Genomic DNA, 24,413 nt, shown 5'->3' with positions numbered 1-24,413 from the left:
TCACCAGTAAATGGCATTTAAGAAAAATCGGTGCTTTCATAGCCCTTTTACTGCACAGAGGAGGTTAAGTCAAAGGACTGCTGTAAAGGGCTTGGCTGAACTTGCAGTACAGATGGAGGTCCCCGTGTATGGGGAAGCAAGGAAGATTCAACTCCGGACTTTTCAGCGGGATTGATTTCAACCTTGAATTGAGCTACCAGCAGAAGCCCTTATATTTGGAAAAGGGGTAAATCCACACTAAAAGATTAGTGTTTAGGTGACCAAGAGACCATGCAAAAAAGGTATTACTTAGATAGGACTTTTGTTTTACCCGCCCAAAGAAGTGTTAATCTAGATCCCATTTTTTCCCCCAATTCTCTTGTACCCAGTGAAGGAAGGGGGTAGTATTTGTTTTGTTTTTCTATTGACCATTCTGTAACCATGGAAGGGTTTGTGTAACCTAGAGAGGCTGTTTACTACCCACTGTCTAATCCCTTTGTTATCATTCCCCCTGTCACCAGCAGGGAAAAATAGTTCTGTCTGGCTTCTAAACACTTAGCAATGTAACAATATTTTCTTGGTTTTAGTTAGTGATTTTTCTGATTAATGGTGTTAAAAAAAAAAAAAAAGGACTCACAGGGAAAAGCTACATTAAAAGATTTATGGATATATCCATATGTCCTAAACACTTAAAACCATGATTAAGTATGATTCACACAATGGGAGGGAGGAGGGCCAGGAAATGGGGTTTTAGCTGTATCTGTAATGCTTTATTTAAAAAAAAGGTGTAAAGGAGCAGGAGTATTATATGGGTATTTGCCTTGATTTTAGTAGGTTTGAAACATTGCGTAAAGAAATTTGAAGTTCTTGAAATTATGGAAATTAAAACTTTCAAAATAAAGACTGCATCACAAACAAATGCTCTTGTTTTGAAACTTGGTGTCTGAGCTTATTTTAACACCCATCTGTGGGTTTTCAGGTATGAGAAAGACAAACACAGGAGGTTTGGAGTGGATAACTTCCATGGTTGTGTGAAGGGTTGTCTTGGTGTGTGTGTGCGCGTCTCTCATTCTCTCTTTTTGGACTTCCTGTTCACCATGGAGATTACCAGCAAAACAAATCTCTAAACAGCACATGTTTGCATGCAAAACAAGAAGCAGTTTGGGGTTAGAAGAGTTACCTTACCTGTTTAATTTCTTATAAATTGAGGATTTTTGTATGGACATATTTAAAAAATTGGGAGGTTTCTTTCTTTGGAGCCAAACGACCTTATATGTGTTTTTCCAAATTGCATTTTCCCTGGTAGCCTGGCATGAAGAAATTCAAATGACTATTCCGGTGGCTTTTTTTTTTTTTTTTTGAGAGTCCAAGATTGCTTTCAGGATAAAGTTTCTTCATGCCCATGGTGCTTTGCTGTGACATTGTAATTGCCTCTGTTGAATTGAATAATACAAATGGGTTGTTTCTATGGTATCGGCTAAGTGGGATGAAAAGGTGAAACCCTAGATCTTGCGCTGAGAGGTCACGGTGCTACCACCCCCCACACTAACTGTCCGTCAAAGCGGACAGGCAGCCCGGCCCTTCTCTCCAAGCTCGAGCGCTCAGTTGTAACTTCCTGAGCAAATTCACGCATGAAAAAGAAAATGACTTTAGTTTATGTTGTCACTAAGCCCAGAAAATCCCTGCCAACCCTATGCTGCCAGCTTTTCTAGGACCTTCTTATTGGTGGAGAATTTTAAACTGAAGGTGAGTGAGGAGCAGAGTCTAGAAGTCCCTCCCAGCCAGGCTTTGAACTAACAATAGGGCAGGTTGAATGAAGGCTGATAAATGCAAATCCTGGAATCCTGAGACCGGATCACCCCGTGACTGCCGAGGCTAGCGGTAGTCAGCGTTCCAGCAGCCGCACCAACCGAGTCAATCACCTGTCTTTGCACTCAGTAGATTTCATCATTTGCATCACTATTTGAGTACCTACTGTGTGCAAGCTTTCCTCCGCCCTGGCCAAGCTCTTACTGCCGGGTGGCCGCTGGAGTCTGCCAGGCACTAAACTGATCGATTGAATAACTGTCCCGTTAACGTTTAGGAGAAACATCTGGAAGAACTGACGGTGGGAGGTGGGGGGAATAAAGGCAGAGAGAGGGTTACCTACACTCCCTCTTCCTCGTCTTAGTTGCACTTTACTCAAGGCAGATTTCCTTGGTTATAACAGCATACTAAATGCTATTTTCTTAGAATGGTAAGAGAAGGTGACATAAGATGGGTGGTTTGGGATTTTCTTTTAAGGTGTGGTTCTGACACTTTTTTACTTTGGTGCAAGCTGCAAACCGTTCCCATTCTGTTTCCTCGCTTCCAACTTCGTTTCTCGAAACTCCTTTATCCTACAACCACCGAGGCTCTTGGGAACACAGCCCCAAACTGAGAATCCAGGAGTTGTCCCTGGGTTTGAGAAACTTTGAAACCTACGGGGAAAAAAAAAAAAAAAAAAAAAGACTTTATTCCCAGTGCTTCTGGCTCTTGCCCCCTGAGAGCCCCGTAAGGGCGCATGCGCCCGGGGGTGGGGGGCGGTCCAGGTCCAGCCCTCGACCCCTTACCCCCGGCCGGCTGGGGCCCTTGGAGGAGGTGGGAGCTCCAGTCCGCTCTCTCCAGCTCCAGTTCCTGATTTCCTCAGGAGCTGCGGGGCCGGGAGGGAGGGGGCTCCAGTGTTAGCGTAAGGATTTGAATGAGAAAGCAGGTTGTGGCGGCGGCGCCCCGCTCTCCCCTGCGCGTCTCAGGGTTTTCTGTTGGCTGGTGGGGAGAAGTGCGCTTCTGGGGGGCTTTTCCGTCCCTCGACGGGGTTTTGGAGTTGAAAGTCACAGGGGCCCACAATTCACCACCCCAGCACTTTGGAGGTTGCTCCTGTGCCAAGGACTCCCAGGAATCCTTCAACTGCCGTACACTCAAAGTTGAGCAGGTCAGTGCTTTGGGGGGAGCTAGGCGGAAAGAGAACGAGGACTGGTACACCAGACCAGGTGTGCAAATGAGCAGGTGGCTCAAGTTCCTCTTCCCAGTCCCGGCCGGGACGCGCTCTTTAAGGGGCTGTGTGAGTATTGTGCGTGGGGATCCCCCAAACCCCCAGCGCGAACTGGACCACGGCTAGTCCTGGAGGGGGTTGGTTGGGGGGCGTAATTCAGAAGACGTGGGTGTGCGTGTGCCCGCGCCAGAAATGACTTGTCGAGTCGCCCGTGGCGGTGGATGGGGTTTCGTCCGTTGGAGGGCGAAGCTTTGCTGCAGGATGCTTCACCCACACGCGGGGTCCCCAGAACCGTACTCTGACCTCCCGACAGCGCGGAGAAAGCAGGTCCGCGTTTCCCAGAAAGGAAAAGTACGCTATTATTCTTGGGGAGTCTCACGACTCTTCCTGTGCTCGGTGACCCCACTCAGGACCTTTCCGGAGAAGGCCGGGTACACTCAGCGCGAGGAGGATTTACTCCATTACCCTTTCCTGGAATAAACGAGGGCACCGGAGCGACGCCGCGCGGGGAGGTGGAGGCAAGTCTCGGCTGCGCGGCGTCGCTCTCTGCGCCTGCGCGGGGTTCCCATGGCGACGGCGCCGCGAGTCCGAGATGCCACCAGGCTCGCCCCTAAGCCCAGTCCCCTGTTGGGCGTCTGCGGCCCCCTCTCTCCTCTTCCTTTTCTTTGTTTGTAACTCGGAATGAGTTTATGATCTCATTTTTACACTAGCAGTTCAGCATTAAAACAATAACCAACTAAACTGAAATAGAAGACTGTCCCCCACCTCCTCGCCGTTTCGCATCACCATTTTGATCATTGGGGCAGTAACTGAACTGTTACCCCCACTAAATAAAATATATTTCCTTGGTGGTGAGGCATTAAAAAATTCAATCAGACCCTTGCTCTTGAGCAGTAAGGTTACAGACTTGGGCCTCCTTTGCGCAGGTGGTTAGTGCAGTGTGTGCAAACCCGAGCACCTGTGTCCTCCTTATGGCATGTTTATGAGAAGGAGATGAGCTCCAAAATGGACCGAAGTAAAATGCCACTGAAAAGAAACAAAAGCTTTCCCAGAAGGGGTGATTGTTTTTCCAGTTGCCCCTCAGTTTTGTTCACTTCTGAGGTTAATCTGCAGGGAATGTTTCAAGAAGCCTTACTGGGAACCAGTCAGATTTCTCAAGCTTCCCATTAACAATGTCCTTTTCCTTTTCTTGAAATTGTGAGTCTCCACAGCTTCTATCCCTTTTAGGAAATCCCACTTATTTACACACAGGTTAGCATTTGGCAAGGGTACACATCTTAAGGACCTGAATCTTGTTGATCATTTTTCTAGGCTGCAGGATTAATATGTCTAGTTGTTATTAAATAAATATTGGTTAAAATTAAAATAGTAAAAGTTAAAAATGGAGTAACTCTTTCTGAATAAAGTGTGGCATAAAAATACTTTAGATGAAGAACTAGGGGTATGGTCTTGCTGTATCCTACTTTTAAACAATTTGCCTTCAAGAGTAGCAAATGTTTATTAGTGGTAGAAGTTTTCAGACAATATCCTTCCACCATCAGCAAATGAAGTCAACATAATATTACTTTTCAGCTGATTAGCAAATAACATGCTGTTAAAGTTATCTCTCCCATCCTATTCATTATAAATGCCTAGACATTATGCAATCCATCTAGCTCAAATGTTCAAAACTGTCCAATTAAGTTTTTTCCCCTTTTCTCATAATTAAAAAAAATAGAAACACTCTTAATTTTCAGGTTCAGATACTTTGTGACCCTATTTGGTGGTTTGTAACTGGCTCCAGTTCCGTAATTCTCAGTGACATGTGTTTCTGCTGGTTCCAGGAGGTGAACTGCAGTTTAGCAGATCATGGGATAATGAGATTGCAAGTGCTTGGGGGAAGGCTGGGGACAGGCATTGGGAAGGAGACAAAGGGAGGGAAGGTTGATGGGCAGAGCCAAGATTTATTGCTGCACCATATTCGGCATAAAAGCTGTTAAAGTTACTGCTTCTGTTTGATACATTTTCTTACATCATCAATATCAATTGAACTTATTTTTAGAATCAGTCTTCTAAATAATTACAAGGATAGAATTATAAAAATAGAATATTGATGCTTTGTGTTAAGGTGCCCTAATGTAATATACTGGGAAAACTCTTGATTAAATGAGATTTATTCATTTAGTCAACAAATATTTATTGAAAACTGTATATAAGGCATATAAATCAATCTATATTCCTGCCTTCGATAAACTCAGAGTTGAGTTCTGAAATAATTCTAATGCTGTTTCAGGTTTTCAGAGTAAATACTTACATTACTCTTAGGGAGAACAGTTGATTTAGTGCTGAGCAATCATATGTCTAGATTCAGAAACAAATGTTTAAACTTTGATTTAAAATAATCCTGAACATTGTTTCTGAGTATTTTAGATAAGTATATTGTGAGAAGCATTGTGTGCATCTGTTTTTTTTTTTTTTTTTTTTACATTTTTGTAGTATAGACTGGGCCCTGCAACTTGCTGTCTTCACAAGTGCAGTGCTGAGTTTGAGAGGAACAGGGAAACCCTGTAATTCTCAGGTTTCTTAGATGAAGATAAGGTGAGTGATTCAGTAGTCCTTTGTTCTGGCTCCATGTTTCATGACATAATAAACCTCCTGCAGCTCCCTTCTAAGAATAGTGTTGGTCTGCATGCTTCAAGGATCATGACTGTTATTTCTCTGGGCAAAAAAAAAAAAAAAAAAAAAAAAAAAGATAAAATTATGATAGAAGGATAAAAGGAATACAGTAGAGCATTTAAACATTTAGACTTTTGAGCTGGAATAATTCTAGGCATTTGTAGTGAGTTTAGACTCGAAATCCATTATAGCTATGACAGACAACCCCCTGGCATAATACTGACCAAGGTTGACAAACCTTCCTCTTTTGGAGAATGTAGCAGGTTAGGGAGACTGTAGTCTCCTTTTTTTTTCTTTCCACCACCTCATGAGTTTAATAACAATAATCAGCTCAGAAAATCTTGCTGAAGAGCATCTCCATTTGGTTATTGCTCTTTGTCTATGAAAATCAGACTCTGCTGTGAAGTGTGGACCAAGTGGTGCAGAACTCATTACTTTGAACAATGCCTCCTCAGCCTGGGAAGCATGTTTTCTCTTCTCACTAGTAGGGGCTTATTCCAGGCTGGCTTTCCTCACAAGGAAAATCATTTAGACACAGTTCAGTGGACACTCACTCACATCTCTTTGACACCCGTGACCATTTTTGTTTAAGGAGAAATTCAGTACTGCTGTGGTAGGGTGTACCGAATTAGAAGTGCGTTTTAAGGGCCCATGAAGAAGTTTACACAGCTTTGTGTTATTATCATCAGGGCCTCTGTTTTCTGTGCTTCAAAGTAGAAGAGGACAGGGTGGGTGCAGAGGGGACAACCAGGAGAACTTTTATAGCAAAGTTAAAAACATTCTCACCGACTGCATTTTGGATGCACTAAGCTAAGCACCTGTGCCTCATTTTAGTCATAAAATTACAGAGCAGAAAAAGATGAATCTATCATGTTCATTATGTAAGTCAGGAAACCAGGGCCCAAGGTTGCTAAATGATTTTCTTAAAATCACATGGCTAATAAATGGCAGAATTGGGATGAAGATGCCAAGTTTCTGATTTTTAATGATTCTGCTATTTCCAGGAAATCAAGGTCAGGCACATATGAAATCCTTGCTCTAGACTTGAAGTTACTATAGCTGTAGACATAAAATGATAAACAGCAATGTCCTGTGATTTAATTTCACTGAGTAGAATTGACAGTGAGTACCTTTTGATTATATATTTGGTTATACACATGTGTATATCATACGAACACATGGTTTGCATATATGCAGAAGAGCTTTTTCAATTATTATCTATTTTAGTCTGAGGAATTCTGGCATCATTATGATTTAATGTAATGGGAAACAGTTTTTCTGGTTATTTAGTAAAAATTTGAAGGTGTTCTGCAAGAAAAGGAGAAAATGAATACTAATGTGTTCTGACCACGTGGCTCGACATTTACTGTGTGTCTCTTTAAAGCCCACAATAATCAGGAGGCAGGAATTCTCTCATGTCCCTGATGAGGCTCAGAGAGGTTCATTTCTTGCCCAAGATCTAAGCCAGCATGGAGCAGACTTGGAATTTGAGCCTGGGTCTTTCAGCCTATGTGTTCTATCAGATCATGTTGCCACTTGGGAAACAAAGACTAAGTTTATGAAAAATACTGGGTTGGTTTTCTTTTCAAACTCTTCTATCCAAAGTACAGGCAGGTAGAAACATTTCTAATCAGCTGTTTGGTGAGTGAAGAAGCTGCATTCCCTATGTGGAGTTTAGGAGGTTATAAATTCAGCCCTGGTTCCAGAAAAACACTCAAGACTGTTTGTAAACTGTGTTGGCTATTTGTTTAGAAGTGAGTGGTGTTTAGCTTCTCTTCTGCAGGGGCTTTTCTACATCAAAGCGGCTCACTTATTTATCACTTCTGGATTGTTTTCAAATTGCAGCGGGTCTAAGAGGACCCCTCATGGTTTTAATGTGTGTTTTCTGGCATCCTAAGACTTAAATATTAGTTTTATCTTCTGTAACCTTTGCCCACTTATTTTCTTGAAATAGTAGTGAGAGACATTGCTGGAATGAACCAGTGGGTGTCTTCCTGTAATGCTTTTCCAATTGGAGATCAGAATTATCTTGGATAATTGCTAACTTAGATAATAACTATCTTGGATAGTTGCTGAAAATTTCTTTTTTTCTTTTAAAGATTATTTATTTTGAGAGACAGAGAGGGAGGGTGTGTGTATGCAAGTTGGGGAGGGGCAGAGAGAGAGGGAGAGAGAGAAACTCAAGAAGGCTCCAGGCTGTCAGTGCAGAGCCTGACACGGGGCTTGATCTCATGAACTGTGAGATCATGACCTGAACTGAAATTAAGAGTGGCTGTTTAACCGAGTGAGCCACCCAGGTGGTCCAGTTGAGGAAAATTTCTAAACAAGCTGGAGTTTTGGTGCCCCTAAAACAGCTCTGCTTTGTTGTTGAGAAATTGAAACTGGATTGGACTGGGCTGGTTTACCCACGCAGAAACTGAAGCTTACGAATGTCTGCACTTAACACAGCTGAGCTGCGTTGAACCTTGACATTGCTGGCAGACATTTGGTCTAGTGTTCTTAGTAGCAAACCATGCTTTAAAAGCACACCTCTCTCCTGGCCCTTCTTACTCCCTATGTCTGACTCTAGCAGGGAAGAGAAGTTTGAGGGTTTCAGAAAATGGATGCTGGACTCCACTTTGGAAATCAGTCTTGGCTTTGGGTACTACACAGGAAGGACCCCGGCAGGTTCCAAGGTTTCCCTCTTCTTGAGTATCTGTGGCTTACCCTACTAGCAGCCTCTTTTCTCTGTGGCTGGTTCTTCTTAACTTAACAAGGGACTTACACACTTGTCCAGACATTCAGGTGCCCATGAATTATCAATTCCCGCTAAAAGGCAGAAGGATCTAGTGCTAGCATATGTGTTACTGATTAACTGATCTGAGGCAATCCTGGCTTCTTTTCATCTGCCTTCACTTCCTTGTTGCTAATCCACAAGAACCAAACATTCGAATTTAGCTTCCTACTTCCCTCTTCTCTCCCTCTTGAATTTCATCGAAGGGGCCTTTGGACCCCGGAACAGGTTTCCATGGAGTGTTAATGTTGCCTCTGCAAAACTACCCTTGGTGGGAACTTTGAAGATCTATAGTTTTTTTCAGGGATCAATCAGAATCCTGGACCAGAAATTCAGTGAGTTGATTTGTTGTGTAATTGTATGCAGTTTAGTTTTTTAGATCTCACCCGTTTTTTTTTTTCTTTCTTCCAAACAACTCTCTCTTAACTTTGAATGATATGGGAGATGTTGAAAAGAAATTTGTCTTTTTAAAGGAGATTTCTTTATAGACAGGAGTAATGTGTTCATATAAGGAGTTAAGATTATGTAAAGTTTTTTGAGTTTTATTTCAATTTAAAGACATGGTTCCATGTAGCCATTTGTGTAAAAGAGAAGAAAAGGGAAGGTTGAGAAAAAAAAAAAAGGTAAGGTTTCCTTGTATGCATATAGAATATATCTGAAAGAATATACAAGAAACTAATAATGTTGGTTGCTGAGAGACAGATACGAGGTAAACTATTCATTTTATACCCTTTTGTGCCTTTTGAATTTTGAAGCTTAAATTCAATACATAAAATTAAAGTAAAAAATAAAAAGAATGCTTGGGTTTGAATAATAAAGAACTGAATAAGTAATCACATCCTGACTCCTAAGTGGTAAAAGTAGGAGACTGGGAAGTAATTCCAGTATAATTAATGTATAGAGTTATATTAGTTGCAGGTGTATAATGTAGTGATTCAACAATTCTATACATTACTCAGTGCTCATCATGGTAAGTGTCCTCTTACTCTCCTTCACCTATTTCATCCATCCCCCATCCCGCCTCCCCTATGGTAACCATCAGTTCTCTACACTTAAGAGACTATTTTTTAGTTTGTCATTTTTCTTTGTTCATTTGTTTTGTTTCTTAAATTCTACACATGAGTGGAATCATATGGTATTTGGGTTTCTTTGACTTTTTTCACTTAGCATTTTACCCTCTAGGTCCATCCATGTTGTTGCAAATGGCAAGATTTCATTCTTTATTATGGCTGAATATTATTCTATTCTCTTTCTATCTATAGCGCCTCTTCTTTATCCATTCATCTATGGGTGGACACTTGGGTTGCTTCCATATCTTGGCTATTGTAAATAATGTCCTAAACATAGGGGTGCATATATCTTTTTTAATTAGTATTTTCATATTCTTTGGGTAAATACCCAATAGTGGAATTACTGGATCATAGGGTAATTCTCTTTGTAATTTTTTGAGGAACCTCCATCTGTTTTCCACAGTGGCTGCACCAGTGTGCATTCTCACCAACAGTGCACAAGGATTCCTTTTTCTCCACATCCTCACCAATATTTGTTGTTTCTTATGTTTTTGATTTTCGCCATTCTGACAGGTGTGAGGTGATACCTCTTTGGGGTTTTGATTTGTATTCTTTCTTACTAGCTTTTTAACTCTCACCAAAGTTTACATTTAGTAATTGTTTTTTCACATTTAGTTTTTTGTTTTGTTTTGCTTTTGTTAAGAGATGGGGCTTGAACTCACAACCCTGAGATCAAGACCTGAGCTGAGATCAAGGGTCAGACACTTAACTGACTGAGCCACCCAGGCACCCCTCACATTCAGTAATGTAAGAGCAGTTTTCTTAAACTCTTCTGAATGTCTATAACAGGGCTGGGGAAGTTTTTTGATTTGTTTTCTTTCTTTCATAAAACATCACCTATTGGTTGCAGCCAGACTCCATGGGCCAGTGGAAATCAGACTTTCCCACTCCTGAGCAGCTGAACCTCTCTAAAGACTGGGAGTGTGTTTATGGAGCAAAGGCTAGAAAGTCCCCTGCCCATTACTTTCCCCCATAGAGAAATCTGTAACGTGATTATTCTTTTATTTTCCTGAGCAGTGTCTGAATGTGATTGTCAGAGGAATCTTTTCTTCTCAAATTGAAAAAAAAAAAAAAAAAAAAGCTTGTATACAAGTGTTTTATTCTGAACCATAGTGTTTTGTTTTGTTTTAAATGAGTCGCGAATTGGAAGTATTTTTCTGTTTACTGGGTAAGTCATTAAAATACAGTCTTAGAAGAGAGTGAACACAAACTGTTTACAAACTTCTTTTTTCACTCATCAAAAGAGAGAAATGTGAAATCTGTTATTTAGTGTCCAAGTTTCAGTCAAAAGCAAAAACTCAAGTCAGGACCAGTTCTCAACACATTCTTAAGTTTCTCATCCCATTTTGGTGAAATAAATAAAAAAGTGTACATCTGTCTACAAAATTCTTCTTATTGCTGTGTATTTATTTGCTGGAAAAGAATAGCTGAATAGGTCCTACATTCTCATGCTTAACAATTTAAAAAACTTAAAAGGGCATTTAGTGAAAATCCTCTCTTACCTCTGTCCCTTAGTCATCCAGTTATATCTCTAATAGACCAACAGTATCATTCATTTCTTGTGTATTTTTTTCAGAACAACACACATGTGTAATTATGTATACAATATATATAGTAGTCCCCACCTTGTCTGCGGTTTCGCTTTCCGCAGTTTCAGTAACTGGGAACAAAAGATCCTCCTGACGAATCATCAGAGGGTCAGTAGCAGCCTAACACTACGTCATTCACCTCGCTTCCTCTCGTTTCGCGGGCGTTTTGACATCTCACACCATCACAAGAAGGGTGAGTAGGTACAGGGTGTTTTGAGAGCGAGAGAGACCACATTTATTACATACATAACTTTCCTTACGGTACACTGTCATAATTGGTACACTTTAGTAGTTGTTAATCGCTTACCGTGCCTGATTTATAAATTAAGCTTCATCATAGGTACGTATAGGGAAAAAAACGTAGTTCATATAAAGCTCGGTACTATCAACCATTTTAGGCATCCACTGGGGGTTTTGGAACCTATCTTGTGTGGATAAGGGGGGAACTGTACATGCAAATACATATGGATGCTTTTTCCCTCCTTTTAAAAATAAAGTGGTGGGGCGCCTGGGTGGCGCAGTCGGTTAAGCGTCCGACTTCAGCCAGGTCACGATCTCGCGGTCCGTGAGTTCGAGCCCCGCGTCAGGCTCTGGGCTGATGGCTCGGAGCCTGGAGCCTGTTTCCGATTCTGTGTCTCCCTCTCTCTCTGCCCCTCCCCTGTTCATGCTCTGTCTCTCTCTGTCCCAAAAATAAATAAACGTTGAAAAAAAAAAAAATTTAAAAAAAAAAAAAATAAAAATAAAGTGGTAGTGCACCAGCCACCTGATTTTGCATTTTTTTTTCTTATAACCATGTGTTTTATCATTCTGTATCAACATGTAGAGCTTCTTAATTCTCTGTTAAAAAACTTTTCTTTTTTCTTTTTTTTAATGTTTATTTATTTTTGAGAGAGAGAGACAGAGTGCAGGCGGGGGCGGGGGCAGCGGCGGAGAGTGAGAGAGAGAGACACGGAATCTGAAATAGGCCCCAGGCTCTGAGTTGTCAACACAGAGCCGGAAGTGGGTCTCGAATCCAGGAGCCGCAAGATCATGACCCTCTGAGCCAAAGTCAGACACTTAACCGACTGAGCCACCCAGGCACCCCAAAAAACTTTTATTTCTCTAGAGCAGTTTTAGTTCACAGCAAAACTGAGGGAAGGTACAGAGATTTCTCATATATTTCCTGCCTCCACGTGTGCGTTGCCTGTCCACATTATCAACATTACCATGATCAACATTCCCCACCAGAGTGGTTACATTGATTACGATTGATGAGACCTACACTGACACATCATTATCACCTAAAGTACGTGATTTACCTTACTGTTCACTCGGTGTTGTACATTCTGTGGGTTTGGACAAGTGTGTAATGACCTGTACCCATCATTATGGATTTGTACAGAGAATTTTCACTATTGTTAAAATCCTGTTTTGTGCCTGTTTATCTCTCCCTCACCCTTTAACTTCTGGCAACCACTGATGTTTTCACTGTCTCCATAGTTTTGACTTTTTCAGGATGTCATATGGTTGAAATCCTATAATATGTAGCCTTTTCAGATTGGCTCAGTAGTATGCATTTAGGTTTCCTCTATGCTTTTTTTTTTCTTTCATAGCTTGACAGCATGTTTTTTTTAGCACTAGATAATATTCCATTGTCTGAATGTATCACAGTTTCTTTATCCATTCGCTTACTGAAGGACATCGTGGTTGCTTCCAAGTTTTGACAATTATGAATACAGCTGTGAACATCTATGTGCAGGTTTTTCTGTGAACATAAGTTTTTATTAAAAAAATTTTTTTTAAGTTTATTTATTTTGAGAGCACGAATTAGTTAGGGGGAGAGAGCGAGAATCCCAAGCAGGCTCTACACTGTTAGCATAGTGCCCATCGTGGGGCTCCAAGCCACGAACTGTGAGATCACGACCTGAGCTGAAACCAACAGTTGGATGCTTAAAAGACTGAGACGCCCAGGTGCCTCTGTGAACATAAGTTTTTAATTCTTTCGGGTAAATACCAAGGAACATGATTGCAAAATTGTATGGTAAGATTATACTTAGTTTTGTAGGAAACCACCAAAACTGTTCCCAAGTGGCTCTACCCTATTACATTTCCACCAACAGTGAATGAACGTTTCATGCTCCACATCCTTGCCAGCATTTGGTGTTGTCAGTGTTCTGGATTTTGGCTCCTCTAACAGGTGTGTAGTGGTATCTCATCATTGTTTTATTTATTTTTTTAAGTTTATTTATTTATTTTGGGGGAGAGAACGAGCAGGGGCGAGGTAGAGAGAGACGGAGAGAGAATCCCAATCCCATGCAGGCACCACACTGTCAGCAAAGAGCCCAACACAGTGCTCAATCTCATGAACCTGTCGGATAATGACCTGTGCCAAAATCTGGTTAAATTGGATGCTTAACAGACTGAGCCACCCAGGTGCCCCTCGTCATTGTTTTAATTTTTATTTCTTGGTGATATATGATGAATGACATCTTTTCATATGCCTATTTATCATCTGTATATCTTCTTTGGTGAGGTGCCTCTGAAGACTTTTGGCTCATTTTTAATTGGATTATTTTCTTACTGTGTTTGGAGTTCTTTGTATATTTTAGATAAGAGTCCTTTTTCAGTTGTGCCTTTTACAAAGATTTTCTCCCAGTCTGTGACTTGTCTTCTCATTCTCTTGTCACTGTGTTTCACAGAGCAGAAGTTTTTAATTAAAAAAAATTTTTTTTTAACGTTTTATTTATTTTTGAGACAGAGAGAGACAGAGCATGAACGGGGGAGGGGCAGAGAGAGAGGGAGACACAGAATCGGAAGCAGGCTCCAGGCTCAGAGCCATCAGCCCAGAGCCCGACGCGGGTCTTGAACTCACGGACCGCGAGATGGTGACCTGAGCCGAAGTCGGACGCTTAACCAACTGAGCCACCCAGGCGCCCCTTAATTTTAATGAAATCCAGCTTATCACTTGATTCCTTCATGGGCAGTGCTTTTGGTGTTGTATCTAAAATGTCAGTCATCTGAATTTTCTCCTGTGTTATCTTCTAGGACTTTTAGAGTTTTGCATTTTACATTTAGATCTGTGATTCATTTTAAGTTAATTTTTGTGAAGGATGTAAAGTCTGTGTCTGGGTTCCCTTTCTTTACATGTGAATGTCCAGCTTTTCTAGCACAATTTGTTGAAAAGACTGACTTTGCCCCATGGTATTGCTTTGCTTTTTTATTTTATTTTTTAAGTCTATTTTGAGAGAGAGACAGCAAGAGCATGAGCAGGGGAGGGGCAGAGGGAGAAGGAGAGAGAGAATCCAAGGCAGGCTTCAGGCTGTCAGCAGGCTCGTTTTCATGAACTGAGGTCATGAAACTTATGAACTCAACTTATGAACTGAGATCATAACCTGAGCCAAAATCAAGAGTCAGACGCTTAACCAACTTAGCCACCCACACGCCGTACCTCCCCCAAAAAGAATTAAAATTTTAGCACATGAAAAACAAAGCTGAGTTTCCACAACTTAAACATATTTGACTAGATTGTATTTATGCTCTCTTGAGCTTGAGAATTCTTATGACCAATCCAGGTTTAATATCCCATTTACTTTTGTAACTATTGCTTTGAGGACCAATTTCTGATATTCCTATGTCTGCATATAGCAGGGACTCTCTGTTGATCATTTCTCTGCTGGCTTTAGATAAACTAAACTTTAACTTTATTACTATTATCTTCGGCTAAAATCTTTTTTTTTAATTAAAAATAATTTAATGTTTATTTTATTTTTGAGAGAGAGAGAGAGCGAGCACATGAGCAGGGAAGAGGCCGAGAGAGAGGGAGACATAGTATCTCAAGCAGACTCCAGGCTCTAAGCTGTCAGCATAGAGCTCGCCATGGGGCTCAAACTTCCGAACCGCAAGATCATGACCCTAGCTGAAGTTGGATGCTTAACCATCTGAGCCACCCAGGTGCCCCTCCCTTTTAATGTTTTTTTAATGTTTATTTTTGAGAGAGAGAGAGAGAGAGAGAGAGAGAGAGAGAGAATGAGCAGGGGAGGAGCAGAGAGAGAGACACACATACAGAATCTGAAGCAGGCTCTATGCTCCGAGCTGTCAGCACAGAGCCTGACGTGGGGCTTGAATTCCTGAAGGGTGAGATCATGACCTGAGCCAAAGGCAGATGCTTAACTAACTGAGCCACCCAGGCACCCCATTAGGCTAAAATCTTTATAAAAATGTTTTATTGCTATTATCCTTCTAAAGAGAGGTCTTTCTCAAGACTTAGATTCTGAATAATTTATGTTTAAAGCATTCTTGGTGAAATGTTATTTTTATCAATTTCTTTATATGTTCTTTGTTGTATCACATTACATTAAACAGCATACTAATAATGTATGTGAGTAATTTTTACCTCGATAACTGAGAGCAGTATTTTGGGCATATACGATTCCTTTCTCCTAAGATGTCCCTCTCACCTAACCGTTTTTCACTATTATTTTTTAAAGTTTTTTTTTTTTTTTTTTTTTTTTTTTTTTTAAAGTAAGCTCTATGCCCAATGTAGGGCTGGAACTCAAGACCACCAAATCAGGAGACACATATTCTACCAACGGAGCCAGCCAGGCACCCTCTTCTTCCCTCTTTTAAGCCTACTGATCCTTTGAGATCTGTCTCTACTATCCCACCCTCCAAGGCACTCTTTCCTGAGTGACTTGCTTTCCTTTTTTGGACTCCTACAGTATGCTTCATTTGCCATCTTTCATATATCCTGCCCTTTCCAGGGTAGGTTTTTTATCAATCTTTCCTCTTTCTAGGTATGCCCTGTTTTCCCATCTGGATTGTCAGTTTCTTTTCTTTTCTTTTTTAAGTAATGTGTGCTGTCCACATGAGGCTTGAACTCACGACCCCAAGATCAAGAGTTGCATGCTTACCAACTGAGCCAGCCAGGTGCCCTTAGATTGTTAGTTTCTTAAATTTTTTTTTTTTTAACGTTTATTTATTTTGGAGACAGAGAGAGACAGAGCATGAACGGGGGAGGGGCAGAGAGAGAGGGAGACACAGAATCGGAAACAGGCTCCAGGCTCTGAGCCATCAACCCAGAGCCCGACGCCGGGCTCGAACTCACGGACCGCGAGATCGTGACCTGAGCTGAAGTCGGACGCTTAACCGACTGCGCCACCCAGGCGCCCCAGATTGTTAGTTTCTTAATGACTGGTGTTATGTTTAGGCATCTCTCCATCCCCTCAGTAACTATAGGGCCTATAGTATGGCTCAGAACATACTCTTGAGTTACTTGATTCGTAAATTGCGAACAGTTACAACCTTTTGCACCTTAAAGCCTCCTTGACTCCTATTTTTGGGCACAGGAAGGGGAGCAACTTCCCTGCTGTTTCGTTGGGAATGAGAGGTGATGTTGACTGGAGCTTTAATTGACCAGTTGAAGTAGATCTCCTGTTGGAGCTACAATCATTGCTGAGCGGAAGGGGTAGGGAACGCAGCAGGCGAAGATGAGAATCCCAACACATTCCCTGTGATCACTGAGCTCCCTTCTATCATTATTGGGTGGGTAAGTGGACACAAGAAGAGGGTAAGATGAACTCAGGAGAACTGGGAGATCTGCCCTTCTCTGGGAGTGCCTTTTCTTTTAAAAAAAAATTTTTTTTTTCAACGTTTATTTATTTTTGGGACAGAGAGAGACAGAGCATGAATGGGTGAGGGGCAGAGAGAGAGGGAGACACAGAATCGGAAACTGGCTCCAGGCTCTGAGCCATCAGCCCAGAGCCCGATGCGGGGCTCGAACTCACGGACTGCGAGATTGTGACCTGGCTGAAGTCGGACGCTTAACCGACTGCGCCACCCAGGCGCCCCGGGAGTGCCTTTTCTGAAATTAGATATTGGACATCCTTATATATGAAGGAATGGGGAGCAGAACTATTCTGAAGTCCATTTTCAATATTTAAAAAGTTTGGAAATTTCCGGTTTAGAGACTATTAGTCTGAATCAAGGTTTTTTGGATGTTAGACCTACACATAGTGGATAAAATTAGAATTTTAAAATAAAAAAAAAATCTGCTGTTAGAGTTTTCACCAGGAAAAGTCTTCAAATGTAATCAGAGGTGTTAATATTGGGCTAGATTGCAAGATTAATGGCCACTGAGAGTTGAAATCTAATTACCAGTCATTCCTTTGGGTGTTGTTTTATCAATGCAGTCTTCATTTCTAATCAGCCCTTTGTGCCCACTTTTTTAAAATGCAGAAATATATAAAAAATGATGGAAATATGCCAACCCTGAGCTGAGCACAGGGAAGTGGAAAGGCTTATAAGTGGCTGAGTCTGGATTTCATCAGGACTCTATCATATCTAGTAGTGCATGCTATCTCTCCTAGTCTTCCCCTCTTTCCTTCTCTTACGTTATTTATTGAGAAGCAAATTACATGGATCTTAAGAGTGCAACCTTTAAAACAAAAGTGCGTTCTTTGGAGTTAGATTTTTTTCAAGTGTAAATTCTAGTGTTGTCACTAGACAGCTGTGGACCTTAGGTAATTACTTAACATCTCTGTGCTTCTGTAAAATGGGGATAATAAGAATCCCTAGCCCGTAGGATCGTTGTAAGGATTAAATAAAACAATATTTACAAAATATTTACCACAATACCTGGCATATAGGAAGTTTTAAAATATCAACAGGCACTGAACTAATACATTTTTGGGCTAGATCAGATCCTGATTTGGCTTTCAAACTGCAAGCCTCTGTGGCTTTAAACGTGCATTCCCAAGATTGAATTCTGTTCCTAGTAATATAGTTTACTAACCCTCTGGCTGAAATAACTTAAAGATGCTGGATAAAATAGTATTTTAGATGCAATGAACCAGTATGAATGTAATGACTATTCAGGACAAAAGCTAAGTGAAGAGAAGTCTATTGCAATGAAGCTGGCTTTTTCCTTGAAGACATTTGCTAAACCAGTTTAACTTGTTGACTTGTGACTATTTTTATGGTCCTGAGGGCACAGGGACAGCAGACATCTGTCCTTTGGTCTTTGGGAGTCTTTGGTCTTAAAGCTGGGAATTCAGAAGGTGTCTTGCTCAATATAAGGTTGAATTAGAATAAAAAAGAAAAAACTCATCTCTCTTTTAAACTAAGAGTATAAGAAAACTCACCCATTGAAAACCATGGTTCTGAACAAATGCTTGATATTTGGTGCTGAGAATTTGTGAAACTAAACCAGCTCTAATACAGATGCACATGTAGAATCACAATAACTAGGTAGTCAGAAAAACCTCAAGATGAAAATTTGATTTGAAGGGTTCCCATGGAGCATCTGGCTGGGTCAGTTGGTAGAGCATGCAAATCTTAATCTCAGGGTTGGGAGTTCAAGCCCTATGTTGGGTGTGGAGCCTATTTAAAAAAAAAAAGTTCCTGCATTGGAATTGTCCCTCATACTGCACAGAAGCCAATTTCCCCCTTTCTTTTGGAGGAATCTAATTTTGTTCTAGACTTCAGAGAATCCCTATCAATACAATTAGAAAGAAAATAGTCATTTAATAGTAAAAGAAAAAAAAAAAGACTGAAAACAAGATGTGAGCTGAGAACAAGAAACTGTAAAGACTAAACCAATCTGCTTTGAAAAAGAGCCAGATATAGGGGGTGCCGGGGTGGTTCAGTCAGTTAAGTATCCGACTCTTGGTTTGGCTCAGGTCATGTTCTCATGGTTCGCAGGTTTGAGCCCCACATCGGGCTCTGTGCTGACGGTATGGAGCCTACTTGGGATTCTGTCTCCCTCTCTCTCTGCCCTTCCTCTCCTTGCTCTCTCAAAAATAAATAAATAAACATTAAAAAAAAATTTTAAAGAAAAAGAACCAGATATAAAACTTGAAAAATATAGAATAATTGAAAATCAGAACTCAGTGAATGGATTGAACAACAGATGAATACAAGCTGAATAGGGAAATAGTCAACTGAAGGATTCATCTGAAGAAAATTTTCAATGGAATACAGAGAGGCAAGTGATGAAAAACCCAAAAGAAGGGTTAATCAATGTGAAGTTGGAGAATTCAGATCCAACATAAGTGTAGCTATAGTTTCATTTTTTTAATGTTTATTTATTTTTGAGAGAGAGAGAGAATGTGAGCAGGGGAGGGGCAGAGAGAGAGGGAGACACAGAATCTGAAGCAGGTTCCAGGCTCTGAGCTGTCAGCACAGAGCCCAACATGGGGCTTGAACCCACGAACTGTGAGCTCATGACCTGAGCTGAAGTCAGACGCTTAACCGACTGAGCCACCCAGAGGCCCCTAGTTATAGCTTCAGAAAGAGAGGAGAAAAAAAATGAGGGGAGACACCATTTAAAGAGATAATGCCTGAGAATTTCAAGGACCAAGAAAAAACATCACTGCCCATAAATCATGAAGTCAAATCACATAAAATTAAATTGTAGAATATAAAAGATAGAGAAGATCTTAAGGTCAGAAAGAAGAGGCCGTTTATCTTTAAAGATATGATGGATTATCCTGATAGTGCAACAATAGAAGCTGGAAGACAAAAAAATACTATCTTTTTTGCAGTGACAGAAATTAACTGTCAGTTTATAAGTTTATTTCCATTAACAATACCTTTAAAAAATGAAAGCAAAGACTTTGCAGGCTTCACAGAAATTCTACAGTTTGTTCTAGAGGATCCTCACTCAAAGGGTACACTTCAGACAGAGGAAAATTATTCCCAGATGGAAGGTCTTAGAAACAAAAAATGATGAAGAGCAAAGAAAGGGAAAAAACTGTAAGTTAAGGCACATACTATATAAAATAATAGTGTCTTCAGTGGGAAGTAGATAAAATAAATGACATACGTTGGAGAAGTAAAAGGAGTTAGTATCTTAGAAAGTTCCTGCATGGTTTTGGAGGAAGTTAAAGGTACTGGTTAAATTTAGATTTCAGTTAGTGAAGTGTGCATGTTAAAATTTCTAAGGCAACAACTAAAAATCAGTAAAAGACTGAACAACTTTCTAGCTAATGGGGAAAATTGAAATGAAAAAAATAAATTTTGAGGTCAAAACAGTGGAGAAAAGAGATATAGAATGAGTAAGACAAATAACAAGTACAAAATAAGGTATAGAAATAAATATAATTGTATCAGTAAGTATAATCTGAAGGAACCAAAGATTGTTACACTGGATGAAAAATGAATTCACTATTTACTCTTTATGAAAGACATGTCTGAAACATAAGGATACAGAGAAGTTAAATAGGGAATAGAGAAAGATGAATGGGTGATTACAAACCAAAAGAAAGCTTGCTATATTGACATCAGGCAAAATTGACTTTAAATGCCAAGAAAACATATTCAGCAACAAAAATGATCATATTAAAAAGTTTCAACTCATCAGAGTGATAAACCTTTTAAAATTTTATTTTAATTGCAGTATAGTTAACATACAGCATTAAAGTAGTTTCAGGTGTACAACATAGTGACTCCACAATTCTTTACATGACTCAGTGCTCATCACAATAAGTATATTCTTAATCCCCTTCACCTACTTCACTCACCGCCCCCCTCGCCCCCCCTAGCCTCTGGTAACCATCCATTCTCTATAATTAAGAGTCTGGTTTTTTTGTTGGTCTCTTTTGTTTTCCTTTGTTTGTTTTGTTTCTTAAATTCCACATATGAGTGAAATCATATGAGATTTGTCTTTCTTTGAGTGACTTGGTCTATTTAGCACAGAATGGTAAACTTGTATGCTCAATATAAAGCAAAAATTGAGAGGACTGTAATGAGAAACATATACAGTTGACCCTTGAACAGGTTTCAACTACATACGGATTTTTTTCAGTAAGTGCAGTATTATAAATGTATTTTCTTTTATGATTTTGTTAACCTTTTCTTTAGCTTACTTGATTGTAAGAATACGCTATGTAATACATATAACACACGGAATATGTGTTAATCGACTATGTTATCTGTAAGACTATAGTTCAGCAGCAGGCTATTAGTTTTGGGGGGGAGTCAAAGTTATATATGGATTTTCAACTGTGTAGGGTGTTGACACCCTTAACTCCCACATTGTTCAAAGGTCAACTGTATTCCTACTGAGATTTTAATATATTTCCTTAGTACTTGATAAAGTGGGGAAAAGATCAGTGACCAAATACAAGATTTGAGCAGTATAGTTTGAATAAGTTTGAGTTGATAGATGTGAAGATCACTATCTCGAAACTGCAGAATACACATTTTTTTTTCAAACACACATAGAATATTTATAAAAAGTGACTTCAAGCTTTGACATCAGGCAAGCCTTAATAATTATTAAATAATTGGCATCATCCAGACCAGATCTGTGACCACAATGCAATTAAGCTAGATGCTGACAAAAATATAACTATGAATAAGTATGGAAATATTTCAAAATGAACTTTGGATCAAAGAAGAAATTCTAATGGAAACCAGAAAATATTTTTAACTAGAGGAATACCGTGGGTCAAGATTCAGGGTTGGGGAAAACAGCTAATGTATGTATAAATGCCTATATTAGAAAACCTGAAAGTTAACTAAATGTTGAAGTTAGAAAATTTGAAAAAGGTGCAATATAGACTCAAAATAGAAAAGAGTAATAGTAATAATTTCATGTTAGTCAATGGAGAGGATTAATAATGACAAATTTTGGCTCATTTGTAAAAGCTAGTGATATTGATAAACATGTGAGATTGATTTGCATAGAAGAGAGCAGTACAAATAAACAGTATTAGGAATGGAAAAGCAGATGTTTTAGAACTAAAAAGACTATATATTATGAGCTAATTTATGCTAAAACATTTGAAAGCTTAGAGTAAGTTACTAAAGAATTATAACTTAACAAAACTAAATTCAAAAAAATAGAAAGGCTAAGTCATCCTATAATTTTTATTTTATTTATGTTTTTTAAAGTTTGAGAGAGAGAAAACATGCGCGCGCGCACACACACACACACACACACACACACACACACACACACACACGCAAGTAGTGGAGGGGCAGAGGGAGAGAGAATCCCAACCATGCCTCTCTGTCAGCACAGAGCCTGCAAGGGGCTTGAATCCACAAACTGTGAGGTCATGACCCCAGCCGAAATCAAGTGTTCAATCCTAATCCAGGCTCCCCGATTCTGTTTTTTTAAATAAAATAAGCCAGTAGCCAAATATTTCTCCGTAAAGGAAGGTCTAGGCTTAGATGGGTTTATGGGCAAGTTTTACCAAACATTCAAGAAAAAGATAATTTCAGACTTGCATAAATCCTTCTAGGGAATAGAGATGCATATTATAAAGCTATAGTCTCAATGCGAAAAGTCTTGAGAACAATATTAAAAATGGAAACTATTATAGGCCAAACTTGGGAATATACCTGAAAAAATCATAAAACATGAGCAAGCTAAATCATCAGTGTATTAAAAAGACAATACACGGGTGCCTGGGTGGCTCAGTTAGTTAACCGTCAGACTGTAGAATTTGGCTTGGGTCATGATCTCCTGGTTTGTGAGTACGAGGAGTCTGTTGCCACATCAGGCTATGCTCTGGCAGTGTGGAGCCTGCTTGGGATTCTCTCACTCTCTCTCTCTGCCCCTCCCCAGCTCGCTCTGTCTCTCAAAGTAAAACAAAACAAAACCTAAATAAAATAAAGACAATATATTGTGAACAAATTGGATTCATCCTGGAATTGCAGGGTTGATTTAACATTAGAAAATTCATCATATTAACAAATTAATGGTGAAAGATCATATCACATGCAGAGAAAGTGTGTTAAAATGTTTAATGTCGTGTAAAAAACTTTAAGAAATTGAAATAGAAGGGAGCTTTCTTAATATGATAATTTACGAGGCGCCTGTGGCTCAGTTGGGTGAGCGGCCGACCTTGGCTCAGGTCGTGATCTCGCAGTTCGTGGGTTTGAACCCTGCGTTGAGCTCTGTGCTGACAGTCCGGAGCCTGGAGCCTGCTTCAGATTCTGTGTACTCCCTCCTCCCCGCCCCTCCCCCGCTTATGCTCTGTCTCTCAAAAATAAACAAACATTTAAAAATATTTTAAAAAATATGATAATTTACAAAGACCCTACAACAGACATGACTGTTAATGGTAAAACATGGAAGTATTTTTTTCTTGTTAAGATCAGGATCCATTATTCTATGCAATATTGTTTTTCCTAGTTGATGTTTCATATCCTGCTTTTTTTTCATATAGTATGATATCATGATCATATTCCACACTCATTTACAGAGTCTTTGCAAACACAATTGTTAATATGTGTATGACCGTCAATGCTAACCCAATAGTTGGATATTTAGAGTTCTGATTTTTCTGTCATGAAAAATGATGCAGTGAACATTTTTATGTGTACATAAAATTTCTTTATTTTTTTCTGATGTATTTCCAGAAGAGGAATTAGTGACGTGAAAGGTAGGTACTCTGTCAAGTGCTGGATACATACTATATTTTAAGCCAGCCTTTTTAAATGAAGCATCCATGGGTCTTTGGAGGGTGCATTGCAGCTCATTGCTCAACTAGCTCAGAGCATTTTCAGCTCCTGATTGCTGTAAAGAAACAAAACACACCAGGAACTTAGGGTTTAGTGGTGTCCCCTGTGAGCCTAAAAAAATGAACAAAGTGCCCTTTTATTTCTTTCCTTTCTGTACATAGTGGGGAGGGGGGCTAGCTATGGAATCAGGCTGTTTGTAGAGCCCTTTGACAACCAGTTTGGCAGTGCTTGAAAACCTGTGGGAAGTGGAGGAGGGAGCTTGTGAATGGGGGTGGGAGATGGCTACAGGACAGTGACCTGCCAGCTGAGGAGTGGAGTGGGGCCCAGGCCCTCCGTGCCTCACCCAGGGTTCTGAACTGCATTAAAGCCATCAGTTTGGGTTTGGTCCAGAGGAAGAAGAGCTATGGCCCTCAAACCTCATCCCTGCACTGTGTAATTCTCGTAACTCAGAATTAGTGCAGAAATGCAAGAAGAGAAGCTTTCTTTGAAATCTTAGCTTTCAACTGGATTTGACTTGAATTCTGACCTTCTAGGGATGCCTGGGTACAGAAATTCCCAAATGTGTTGTCAAAGGCCATGTGGTGCTGGACAGTTTTGTGGTCTTTTCCCCTATGCCTTCCTGTTTCTTACTGTTTTGTGAATAATGCTGTCAGAGCCTATTAATTATGTCTTTTATCTCTCAGCAAGGCTTAAAGAAAATCACTTCTCCATATAAGTTAAATGCTATAGTATCTACTAATGGAAATCAACTCTGCTTTCTCCGGGCTATTTTAATTTGTAATTTTAATTTATAATTTAACTTATAAATAAAGATACAGTTTGGGATAGTAGGGAGGAGTTGCCCATAATCCTTATTAATTCCTTTCCGACAACAGAGTTTATGCATT

General features: G+C 40.0%; 1 protein-coding gene across 7 annotated transcripts in view; it reads left to right on the top strand.

The window, feature by feature from the left end:
• Nucleotides 1-2,671: 2,671 nt before the first annotated feature.
• PLCH1 (phospholipase C eta 1) overlaps nt 2,672-24,413 on the top strand; it is a 221,855-nt gene continuing 200,113 nt past the window's right edge. For 4 of the 7 annotated variants that reach the window (XM_086674570.1, XM_086674569.1, XM_086674572.1 and 1 more), the window contains exon 1: nt 2,673-2,929. The gene's annotated coding sequence lies outside the window, so the exon portion shown is untranslated. Of the gene's footprint in view, nt 2,930-24,413 lie in introns of all 7 variants that reach the window. The other 3 variants (XM_086674574.1, XM_086674573.1, XM_086674568.1) reach the window with 2 other exon arrangements.

This window comes from Puma concolor, chromosome C2, assembly GCF_028749965.1.
Source record: "Puma concolor isolate L17-30 chromosome C2, mPumCon1.1.hap2, whole genome shotgun sequence".
Taxonomy (NCBI): Eukaryota; Metazoa; Chordata; class Mammalia; order Carnivora; family Felidae; genus Puma; species Puma concolor.
Note: the sequence above shows the minus strand (reverse complement) of the source record. Positions and strands in the feature narration are given on the sequence as shown.